Here is a 12,204-nt window from a genome sequence, read left to right as displayed (position 1 = left end):
CCTGGGTTAATAAATTCTAAGACAATAAACCTTATTAAGTTATATGCTAAGGAATAACACTCAAGCAAAGATTATTACAGAGAATGCAGAGCAATAAGACCGAACTCACGGCGGAATCGCGCGCACCGCGGCACAGAAAATAATTAATTTCGGACATTTTCGCAAGTTTCCATAAAAGAGAGAGAGAGAGAGAGAGAGAGAGAGAGAGAGAGAGAGAGAGAGAGAGAGAGAGAAAGGTGTCGTTACAGAAAATAACATAAAATATAATGGATAAAGTTTCTTTGTTAGTCCGTCTGAGTCCCCATACTATAAGCTTCGTTAAAACTTTTTTTTAATTGCATATTTACAGTCGTCATAAAAACCTTTTGTGGTACCTTATTTTATTTTACGACGTTTTATCAACATCTTAGCTTATTTAGCGTCTGAATGAGATAAAGGTGATAATGCCGGTGAAATGAGTCCGGGGTCCAGCACTGAAAGTTACCCAGCATTTGCTCACATTGGGTTGAGGAAAAACCCCGGAAAAACCTCAACCAAGCAACTTGCCCCAACCTGGAGTCGAAGCACGGCCACTTGGTTTCGCGGCCAGACGCACTAACCGTTACTTCACAGGTGGGTACTTTTCTGATACACAGTAATATTAAAGGCAGAATAGAAACATATATCATCATAAAGAACATATTTGGATTTATTGATTCCATCACAGTGAATCAAATTTATCACACAATATCCACCAATTACACATTGTTACAAAGAGCGCTTTGCACGAAGACTGAAGTCACAATAGAGCAGCGGTGACCAAAACTCGAGCTGCAGTGATTACATGCGACAAACAGCCTATGAAGTAAAGAGAGGAAAAGTACTTGACATGAAAACTACAACCAGTGGTTGTTCCTGTATTAACATCTTGACCAATCCCGCGGATAAAATCTCAAGCTTTGCTGTATCAGTAATGTCACTGCTGTCATCAAGAGCCAGTGAATAATATACGAGTTCTCTTGCTTCTTTTTTTTAACCTTCCTCTTGAATATAATCAAGAATTTTCTAAATTCTTCTCTCGATATTTGGTCGAGAAATTCGTAGTTTTTCAAAATTGAAAACTTCTTATGGACAAGTTATTTGAACTATTTTAATCATTATTCTTTTGAGAAATTCTGTTCTATTAAAAGACTTTAGAGCACGAGATATTTCAAACCCCAATTAGGTAGCTGACTTCCTTACATTTATTTATCTCCTCTTTCTCTTCCTCATTATGATTTAAGACATGTCAATTCCTGGCGTTTAAATAGTTCATTGACACATAATATTGAATCAGTTTTTCTACAATATTATTATAAAATGAATAACTAATAAATAGTTACCCTCATCTAAAGATTAAGAAGATTAAAACTGAGATAAAACCTAATAATTTTATCCTTCTAGGGAGAAGATCTAAAAATATAAATATTCATGCACGTACAGAAGAATTATAGAAACACGTAGTTAGTGGTCAGTAATAATAATAATAATAATAATAATAATAATAATAATAATAATGCATTATTCAGAGTGACAATGTCTCTATATACTCCTAATTGTACCGTTCAGCAAAGTAAATACATTACTTACGAAACCGCCTCTTACTGCTTGTAGAGACAGAGTTTGTAGAGCGACATGATACCGCCACTGCTTGGCTTCAGTACGCGAATGAAACAAACAGCAATGTACAGGAAACTCCTCGTTCCCGTTTCAATGTCTGTGGTTACACGATGTAATCACGACACCCGCTTTGGTCATCGCTGCAGTAGAGGGTCGAAGATGAAAGGCAATGTTTATTCTAACCTACAAGTAACAAATAGATGACACAGTTGTAAAAGGAATGCATCCTAAAATTCTTTGTAAAATCAAAACCACAAATTAATACATATTTGTGCGAAATCAGAAAGTCAAAAATTAATATTTATCCAGCTAGACCGCGCAAATCGCACACTGTGCACAAGATGGTTCTCAGAGTAAACTGAATTGACCGTCTGTCAGAGGTCTGTTACCGGTAGTGCAGTTTCTTCTTGTGTATTGAAAGAACAGTATCAAGGCCGAGATGACGTCCACGTCTACATCATAACAATTCCGCCCTGTGACACAATAACCGATTAAATAATTCCAATTCAGATATTCGAATATCTGAGTTATGTCACTGCAGTGGACTGACGAGTGGTAGACTCGTAGGGCTATTGTGATCTCATTGATTCTAGCATCTATTTCAAGCTTCGAACTGCTGAAAGTTGTAGGCTATCCACTCTCTTGTTTTAAACAGTGGTTTGGCTTGGGTAAATCTTATTTGTTACGGAATCCGAACCCAAACCGCGATGGAGGCGGAATACAGGGCCGAGTTCTGGTAGGAGTTTCGAAAATGATTGTATACCAAAACAAAATTCACTATGATAATACTTATAATTAATAATAATTTATTTATTTAATCTGGCAGAACTAAGGCCAGTAGGCCTTCTCTTCCGCCCAGTCAGACTCTAATTCTAATTGAATACAATTGGTTACATAGTTATTACATTAATATCTAGACCAGGCCTTCACAAGGTGCGCTCTCCGAGCCGGCTCACAGCTCATGAGCGGAATGCAGATATTAGCTGCGCTCTGTATAAGGTGGACTGGAAGAAGGAGTGATCTCGTACAAAATATACACAAAAGGAAATAATATTACGAGTGTTTATGAATTGAATTCCCGTTCAGTGTTTGCAAAACTATCTTGGACTATTATTAATTAATAAAGAAATATTTATTTTACAGAAATAATAGAAATTCTATAGCTACTTGAATGTATAATATCATTTTGTTATATTTTTATTTATCAGTACATCAAGACGAGGTTTTATGCAGTTGGCAGCTGAAAGGAACAGTAGCCTACTGATCGTAATGAAACATCAGTTACAGATGTTCGATGTCTGCCTTAATTAAAGTTGATAACAGAAAACAGTTGCTCACAAATATAAATGTTGAGCCAGCCAGCCTGTGTAGTTGTGGCTATTATTGCTAATGTTTAGTCTTGTAAAACTCAACCAGGCTAGTAGTATTATTCAAAAGATCTTTAGCCTTTAGGTCACATTGAAGATCAATAAGTTCGAGCTGTAAATCGTTAAATGTTAAATGTTATGTTCCGTCTTTTAGATTCCTCCATACTGTGCTGTAGCAGTAGATAATCAAAATGAAACAGTAACTGAGAATAGGCCTACACACTGCACTCCACTAGATAGCTGAGTGGTCGTTTCCCTCTCCTCTACCTATAGGAAGTCATTCTGATGTATCTTCCCCTCCTTTTCGGCGAGCGGTAAATACAGCTCTCCCGCTCCGAAGGAGCGCGCGCGCTCTTTGAGCGCTGTTTGTGCAGGTATGATCTAGACCACAAAACAACATGAAAGTAAATAATGAAAGTTGGATAAGTAATAGTGAGACAATAATAAACATTGGTAAGAAATAATAATAATAGTAGTAGTAGTAGTAGTAGAAGTAGTAGTAATAATAATAATAATAATAATAAAAATAATGACATAATTTAAATATTTATTTCGTGATATATATATAAAACCATTAAAAATTGACAAAACTGAAAGAGCTATTATTGTTAACAAGAATTGTTACAATTATATGTCGTTTGTCTGTTCTTTAATTGGTTTGATGTCTGACAGTCCCTCACATTACTCGGTAGGGAATTCCAAAGTCGAGGAACAGCCATATTGAAAGAAGATGAATATGAGGATGTTCGGTGGGAGGGAATGGATAATATTGAGGAATGTTGTGATCGTGTGTCTAGGTTAAGGTAGGTGGATAAATTTTGAAAACGAAACGCAAGATAGACAGGAATAGAGAAATGCAATATGTGAAAGAGAAGGAAAACATAGTGGATTTTCCTGCGATCTTCTAGACGGAGCCAGGACAACATTTCGAGGGATGGTGTTATGTGATCAGCCCAGCGAATATTGCAGACGAAACGGACGCACATACTAAGAAAACGTTGTAGTCCCTGCGACGAAGTAATGCTTAGGTCAGTAAACAGAATATCACAGTAATCGAAGTGGGGCATCACGAGTGTTTGCACTAACAGCTTTTTCAAGGAAAAGGGTAAGAAATTCTTCAAACGCTTAAACGAGTGGATTAATGAGAATACTTTTTTGCAGATTTCTACAACTTGAATGTTTCAATTTAAACTTTTATCCATATAAATACCTAGATTCTTTACTGATTCACTGAACGGAATTTCGGTGCCGTATATTTTAATCGGGAACAAATTTGGTATGGTAATAGTGCTTAACAACGTAAATGACCCACATGTGATTTTTCTGGATTTAGTTTAAGTCGGAATTTCCGTGTCCATGTCCAAATTGAATCGAGATCGTCATTAATTTTAGTTATTGCATCATTTATTTCGTGAGTGTGGAATTTTATGTAGGTCGTCTGCATAGAGATGGTGTCGGCGGTACTTTAGAGATTCTGATACGTCGTTTATTGTAAATTGATATCAACTAAGATAATAATGAGAGTTGTTGATGTTTAGTCAACTGTCCGAAGAAGGTCTGAACCTCACAAGTGGTATCAACAAGGCAACACTCATGAGCAACTAAGCCAGGAGATAATGGGGTAGGATAGCCAATTCTTTTCCCCCTCCATTGCATACATCGTCGACTAGCTACATATTACACTGATCAGTAGGCCTGAGAAATACTGTATATTATGCTGTTATACTACCAGTGCGCTTCGTGCGCCTTTAACTTTGAGTATAGCTCGTGCGGAACCTGGTGAAGCTTGGGGGGAGAGAACAGTAGTGTGGTGTGTGGTCGGCTACCAGCCGATGTTACAATGACGAGATGCAAGCGAGACTGACCAAGCGTTGCCCCCTCCACTCCTAACCGCTTTAGAACTGGTTTTTCTATCAAGGTCAAGCTTCACCAGGTTCCGTTCGAGCTATAAGTCTCGGAGTTGGGGTGAATTAACGCAGTTTCTTTCGTTCGTTTGAACTCATGCTTATCATAACGGTAAGTTAGTCGTCAGCTTTTGGGTGATTGAAAACCACTTCTTTGATTTCGAAACACAACTTTCTGCTAAATAAATATTTAAAGACATTATTTTCTTTGTTAAAGAAAAATTGCATTATTTTAAAGATATTTTATTTTCTGTCTGTAGGAAATACACCTAATACAATATAACATTGACAAGTAGCAGCCTTATTATTTCACTATGTTAATATGATGGTGTATTACGTTTTTGTTTTACATCATTTTTCATTTCATGTATTGTTGCAGTAAATAACAAACCACATTTTCAAATTTTCAAAGGCGAATGATTGCCTGTTGCTAAAATAAAAACTTCGTTCCACTTCTGCAGAAACAAAGAGGACATATTTGAAATATTTTCTACAATCATTATCTATCTCAAAATCTGTATCATTATTATAAATGTCCTCGTTTGAAATTGTCACAAATTTTACATACAGCTAAATATCCACAATGTTTAGCCAGTATTTTTTCATCTTGTTTGCTACATTTTTTTTTTTCCTATTTCATGTTCCAACTATTCGGTTCGTCACAATATCATTGACTACATGTTATTTTCTGTCTTTAAAAAATGCACCTAATATAACATTGACAAATATCAGCCTTATTATTTCACTATGTTAATAAGATAGTGTATTACGTTTTTGTTTTACATAATTTTTCATTTCATATATTGTTGCAGTGAATAACAAACCGCATTTTCAAATTTTCTAAGAAGAATGATTGTCTGTTGCAAAAAAAGTCTCATCTCTAGAGAAACTGTGTTCCACTTCTGCAGAAACAATGGGGGAATATTTGAAATATTTTATACAGGCATTATTTATCTCAAAATCTGTATCACTATTACAAATTTCCTCATTTGAAATTAAGTCACAAATTTCGTCCTCGACATCTTGCTATTATTCTTTTTTACAAGACGTTGAATGTTGCTTGTTACGAATAGCAGTACTCGGTCGTAATGTAACCGATCAACTAAAGTTTACTGCTGAACGAAACACACTGAAATCCCCCACCCCAAGCAATTAAGTACTGGTACCTAAAGTCAGAGACATGAAGCGCAATGTAACGGCATGCAATTCTTAGCCCTACTAATCAGACTTCAGATGTAGAATAGACAATTGTTCTTTCTCTGATAATATGTAGATGTACAGCCTTAGATTCAAAAAATGACCGAGGTCCTGTAACGTGAATTTGTTTAAGTCCACTTCGGGCAGCGCCTGGTTCACAAGACTAGGGAAAGCTTGTTTATTTTGTACCTAATTTACTCCTTGAATACAACTTCGTTTTTGATTGTTCATAACACTTGACCTATAACATACAGAAAAAGCAATAAACAAACAAAGCGGAGCCGTGCATAATAAATTCCTTCACGTGTAAACCTACTCTGTCACGGAATCAACCGAAGTCTTCCGAAGGGGCCTTAGCATATGGCAGCCGATCATTTTGTTGATTTAAGACTGTACTGTACACACAACTATCGAAAGAACTGCTTAATGCGAAGAAGATAGCGCAGGAAAATTACCTAAATAAACTTTTCAAAGGTGAACAAAACGGGTGGGGGGAATTTTATAAATATGTGAAGAGACGACGCAAGGAAAACTATTCGAGCCTCCCCCTAAAATATGACCGCAATCAATTTATCGTACAGGACAGCGAAAAAGCAGAAACATTAAATTCCTATTATGTCACTGTTTTTGGGATGAGGATAATAATACCACACTTAGCTTCTGTGAAAAATACGGGTCAGTTTTCTATCAAGCATAGAGACATAAGGAGAAGGATCTCTAAATTGAAAACTTATAAATCAGTAGGACCTGATGGTATCGCCGGAGACGTACTGAAATTGGGAGGGGAAGCCATGATTCCCTATCTAGTGCGTATATTTGAAATATCAATTAACAATGGTACTGTCCCACGAGATTGGAAAGATGCAATAGTGGTTCCAATTTATAAGTCAGGGTCTCGCTCAGATACAAAAAATTACAGACCGGTCAGCCTCACCTCTGTGGTTTGCAAACAGATGGAACACTTGATTTCAGCTTATCTAAGGCAGCATTGGGATACCTCAAATTGGTTACATAACTGTCAGCATGGATTTCGGGGGGGGGGGGGGCTATTCATGTGAGAGTCTATTAGTAACTGTATGTCAGGATTTAGAAGACGGAATAGATTCCAGTAGCCAAGTAGATGCAGTGATTATTGACTTTTCACGCGCATTCGATGTAGTCCCGCACGATATATTGTTGGTTAAACTACAATCAACGGGGATTGACTTCAGAGTACTCCAGTGGATCAAGGAATTTTTAACTTGTCGCACTCAGAGAGTACGGGTAGGGGAGGAATTATCGAACCCAATTGAAATTACTTCCAGAGTCCCACAGGAGAGTGTCTTGGGGCCTCTTCTATTCCTGGCTTTTGTAAATGATCTGCCAGTTAATATCTTGTCTGGGGTTCGCTTATTCGTGGATGATTGTATGGTATACAGGGAAATAAAAAGCTATGAAGATACTAATCTTCTTCAGACTGACCTAAATAGAATAAACGATTGGGCAATAGCCAACAAAATGAAAATAAATTCTCTAAAGAGCAAAGCCATCAGCTTTACAAGAAAAATAAATAAAATAGTCGCATCGTATACGTTAGGGGGTGAAACCATTCCGGAAGTTAACAAATGTAAATACCTCGGAATAACATTTAGCAGCGATCTCAGCTGGAGGGAACACGTTACGGACACAGCTGGAAAAGCATGGAGATCGTTACTCTTTGTGATGAGGATACTAAGAAAAGGCTCTGATAAATCCAAAGAGATTGCATATAAATCACTAGTACGTCCAGTAATGGAATATGGTGCTGCATGTTGGGATCCTTACAGATTAGAACATATTAAAACACTGGAAAAGATTCAAAAACGGGCTCTCAAGTGTTGTCGGAAAAATTCACCATTAAAATGGGACACACTCACGGACAGGAGAACGCGAATTCGATTATGCGCACTATTCAAAACATAGAGAGGTGAGCCTGCCTGGAGAGAAATAAAAAATAGGTTGCAGCCGCCAAATTACTCTTCAAGGAACGACCACTCATATAAATTGAGGGAAAGAAGACAGAGGACGGACACTGGAAAGTTTTCTTTTCTCAATCGTACTGTCCACACCTGTGGAGTAACGGTCAGCGCGTCTGGCCGCGAAACCAGGTGGCCCGGGTTCGAGTTCCGGTCGGGGCAAGTTACCTGGTTGAGATTTTTTCCGGGGTTTTCCCTCAACCCAATACGAGCAAATGCTGGGTAACTTTCGGTGCTGGACCCCGGACTCATTTCACTGGCATTATCACCTTCATATCATTCAGACGCTAAATAACCTGAGATGTTGATACAGCGTCGTATAATAACCCAATAAATTAAAATCAATCGTACTATCAGGGACTGGAATGCTTTACCTGCAGACTTACTAAAGGCTTTACCAACAACCAAAAACGTATTTAAAAATAGTCTGAAGGGCTTTACTAATAGACGGTAATTATACACAGTATGTAAAGGATGTAAATGATATTTTGTTATTGAAGTGTTGTATCAGTGAAGAATTATGTTGTGTCAGTGAAGTGTGTTGTGTAAGTGAAACATGTTCCTGTCAGGGAAGGTTTATAGTTTATAGTGGCAGTGCGAAGTATTTGAACAGTGAAATGTTTTTGAAGTGTTAGTGAAATCAGGATAGAATCAGTGAAATGTGTCGTAGTTCCAGTGCAGTGAGTGAGTTGACAGCGAAATGAGTGTAATGTGGAGAGGTACTTGTGCAGATATGAACATGGGTGGGTTTTAGTTGCAACTTGGATTTAAGATACAAATTAGATTTATTTTAAATGTTATTTTAAGTGATCGTGCTTCATTTAATTTAGAATATTCCCTATTATTATTATTATTATCATTATTATTATTGTTATTATTATTATTATTATTATTATTATTATTATTAGTAGTAGTAGTATTATTATTGTTAGTATTAATTCTTTGTATTAATTATTGGTATTATTATTATTAACTGTACTTTTAATTAATAAGTTTATTATTGTCATTATTGAGTGTAATTAGTTACCACTGCCACCGGGTATATACCCATTGCAGTGTGAATAAATACATACATATCAGCCAGAACCTCAATTAGAGGTAGTTAATGATAGTAATAATTATAATAATAATAATAATAATAATAATAATAATAATAATAAAACATTAAAATAAGAGGAACTTGCATGTAAAAATATTAGTACTCACAACAATTTGAATTGCACCTATTTGTGTAGAGTGTAAGAGAAGGCCACCTTAATTAGAGGTAGTTAATGATAGTAATAATAATAATAATAATAATAATAATAATAATAATAATAATAATAAAACATTAAAATAAGAGGAACTTGCATGTAAAAATATTAGTACTCACAACAATTTGAATTGCACCTATTTGTGTAGAGTGTAAGAGAAGGCCCTATGGTCTTAACTCTGCCAGTATAAATAAAGAATTATTATTATTATTATTATTATTACTATTATTATTATTGTTATTATTTTCATTATTATTATTATTATTATTATTATTATTATTATTATTATTTATGCCAGAGTTAAGTTCTCCGATTCTTCTTTAAGAACATGTCAATAACAGTTTTCGAATTAAATTTATTAAGCTAGTTTTTTCACATGCAACAAGGAAAGGAGAGAGGAGAGAGAATCAGCTTTGGATTTGAGTATTCTATAGGTAATTGTATTTTTTTTAGTGAACTGTAGTGTACTTTTTTCACCCTGCATATAAAGATATGTTTCGATTTGGTTAGGAATGTGCGAATTGTAGACGGCAAAGACTCGATGCCACTAACGAAATTTTTTATGGAAGTTATCAGGATCCATAGTTCAGGTTTAGTGGATGACCAACACTTCATATTGTGCCTTATGCCACGGACTAACTAACGGGTTGTTATTGGAGCCTTTGATCGAGCTACCCAGTTCCAATGGGGATGGTCTCTGTTGTTAAAACATATTGATGTAGAATTTTTTCCTAACTGACTTCGGGAAGATTTGACTAGGAATTATTTGTCACGGCGATTCCAGTTACCTGATGAAAGTTCTTTCGACTTTGTCAACTGTTTGTGTAGGGTGAACGTTATACTATAGGTATCCTACAAACAAAACTGAGCTCGGACTCCTCGCGGCACGCATGCTAAACCCCTCTTACTCCCCTGCAGTAGACGTGAGAGCATGCTGGGAATGGGAGCATACGTAATCTACGCGAGACAGTCACGCCCGCTGGTTTCTGCACACTGCACTTTCCTTGTTGGATGCCTATATCTTACTGCCCTAGTGAGGTAGAATTGATTGAGATGGTATTGCAACTATGAGTCCTTAACTATTAGATCACACTTTGTCTTCTCGTCTAAGCCAACTTGGAGTTACATGAGTTGGGGCGTAGGATGAACAATTATTTGGTAGCTGAAAACCAGAGATGCCAAAATTTTTCGGATCATTCATCACGAAGAGGACAAGTATCGCAGAGGATTGAACCGGGTTCGTGGAATAAGTCGGGGAGGGTTACTCCGAATACGCACGTCACTTGTTATGAGTGGGGGAAGGTCGCGGTTAGGTTCACTGCCACTCGTCGTCTTCATACTTTTGAATTAGGAGATTGGGTTAGAGTCAGAAGTTTTCCCCAAAGTTCTGCTCAGAACCAGTTGTCCGCTAAATTGATGTTTAGCTGGTCCCAACCACATCTAAGTTTCTTTGAACAGTTACCGTTGAGTTATCTTGTCTGTGGTCTGGTCGCCAAATTCGAAAGGCTGATGTGATACATCTGCATCTAGTACAGAGAGAGGAGGTTATGTTTGCCCTCTGGCGAATCTCAAGTCTAAGGAAAATTTCCGAGTCCCGGAACTTACATACTCGTTATTTGTTTTTCTGTGTAAGTGGGTTGTTATTTGTGTATGTATTTGATTTAACACAAATCTGTACAATAAATCCGACATGTTTTTACAGGTTATGTAACCCGCTTATTTGCATCCTATGTTTCGGTTCAGTTAATTTCCTTGGTTAATCCCTTTCCTAATATGCGTTGTGATGGATCGCGCTTTATCTACGCTGGTGGTACGTCGCATCGGATTTCTACGCCGATCCGCCGAGTGGATGCTGAAGATGCCCGATCTCCAACTTTGCGGAACCTGAGTTGTTATTCTTCTCGACGCGCGAAATCCTGGATGATTTCCGGGAGATCGTCCTTTAAAATCCAGTGCTAGTGCGGAGCATGAACAATGGCACATATCACTCTTCAAGGTGTTCCTTCATCTAGTGAGGACAGGTGGTCCTTAAGGACCTGATCTTTCGTGATCAGGCCATTCGCCTTGTTCACAGCGGAAATTGTTACGGGGTTCTCCTGAATTGGCTACCGGCGTAGCACTTAGAAGTCATGAGTGTTGGATGAATTCGGTCCCAATAGTACGCCTGAGTGATCTGGGTGGCTGTGGGCATCTGGGTTCTTGGTTTGCTGTGGTCATCCCTTTTCACGGAGCCTGCTTGACCTGCACATTGGAAAAGCGTGGGACGGCAGAAAACCGTTTGTCTGATGAGTTTGGAATTTGCAGTCAGTGTAGTGAAGACACCGCCTGAAACTCAGCGGAGTGTGGGAAAGTGAGCCGTGCTCGACGTCTCAATCGATGAAGTCGCTCTCTGTCGTCAGCTCCTCTTTTCACTCGGATTTCCCGAATGTTCCATAACTCATAGCAGCGAGGAATTGTAAGTTGACGAGAGATAAGGAAAGGAGATTTTTTGGACAGACGCATTATCATACATCGTCACTCGAAAATTCGATCCCGCTTGGTGTGTTTAATGTAATTCAGAGTATTGCCCTGACTATCGGCTTTCCTATTGCCATTTTTAATCACCTTTATATCTTTCTTAATGTTACATTTTTATCATTATTATTATTTGTTCTTACTTCAGTTAATTATATGATATGTTTTATTATTTTATTTATTTATATTTAAGTACACACACACACATATATATATACACACACACTATCTACCAAAAAGTAATTGGGCACTGTTTTTGTCTCTTTAGAATCTCGTGATACCACCTATTGTTGCTGTAACAGCAGCCACTCTGTTAGACATGCTCTCCAATAGTTTT

This window comes from Periplaneta americana, chromosome 8 (genome assembly GCF_040183065.1).
Source record: "Periplaneta americana isolate PAMFEO1 chromosome 8, P.americana_PAMFEO1_priV1, whole genome shotgun sequence".
In the NCBI taxonomy this organism is placed as follows: Eukaryota; Metazoa; Arthropoda; class Insecta; order Blattodea; family Blattidae; genus Periplaneta; species Periplaneta americana.
Note: the sequence above shows the minus strand (reverse complement) of the source record.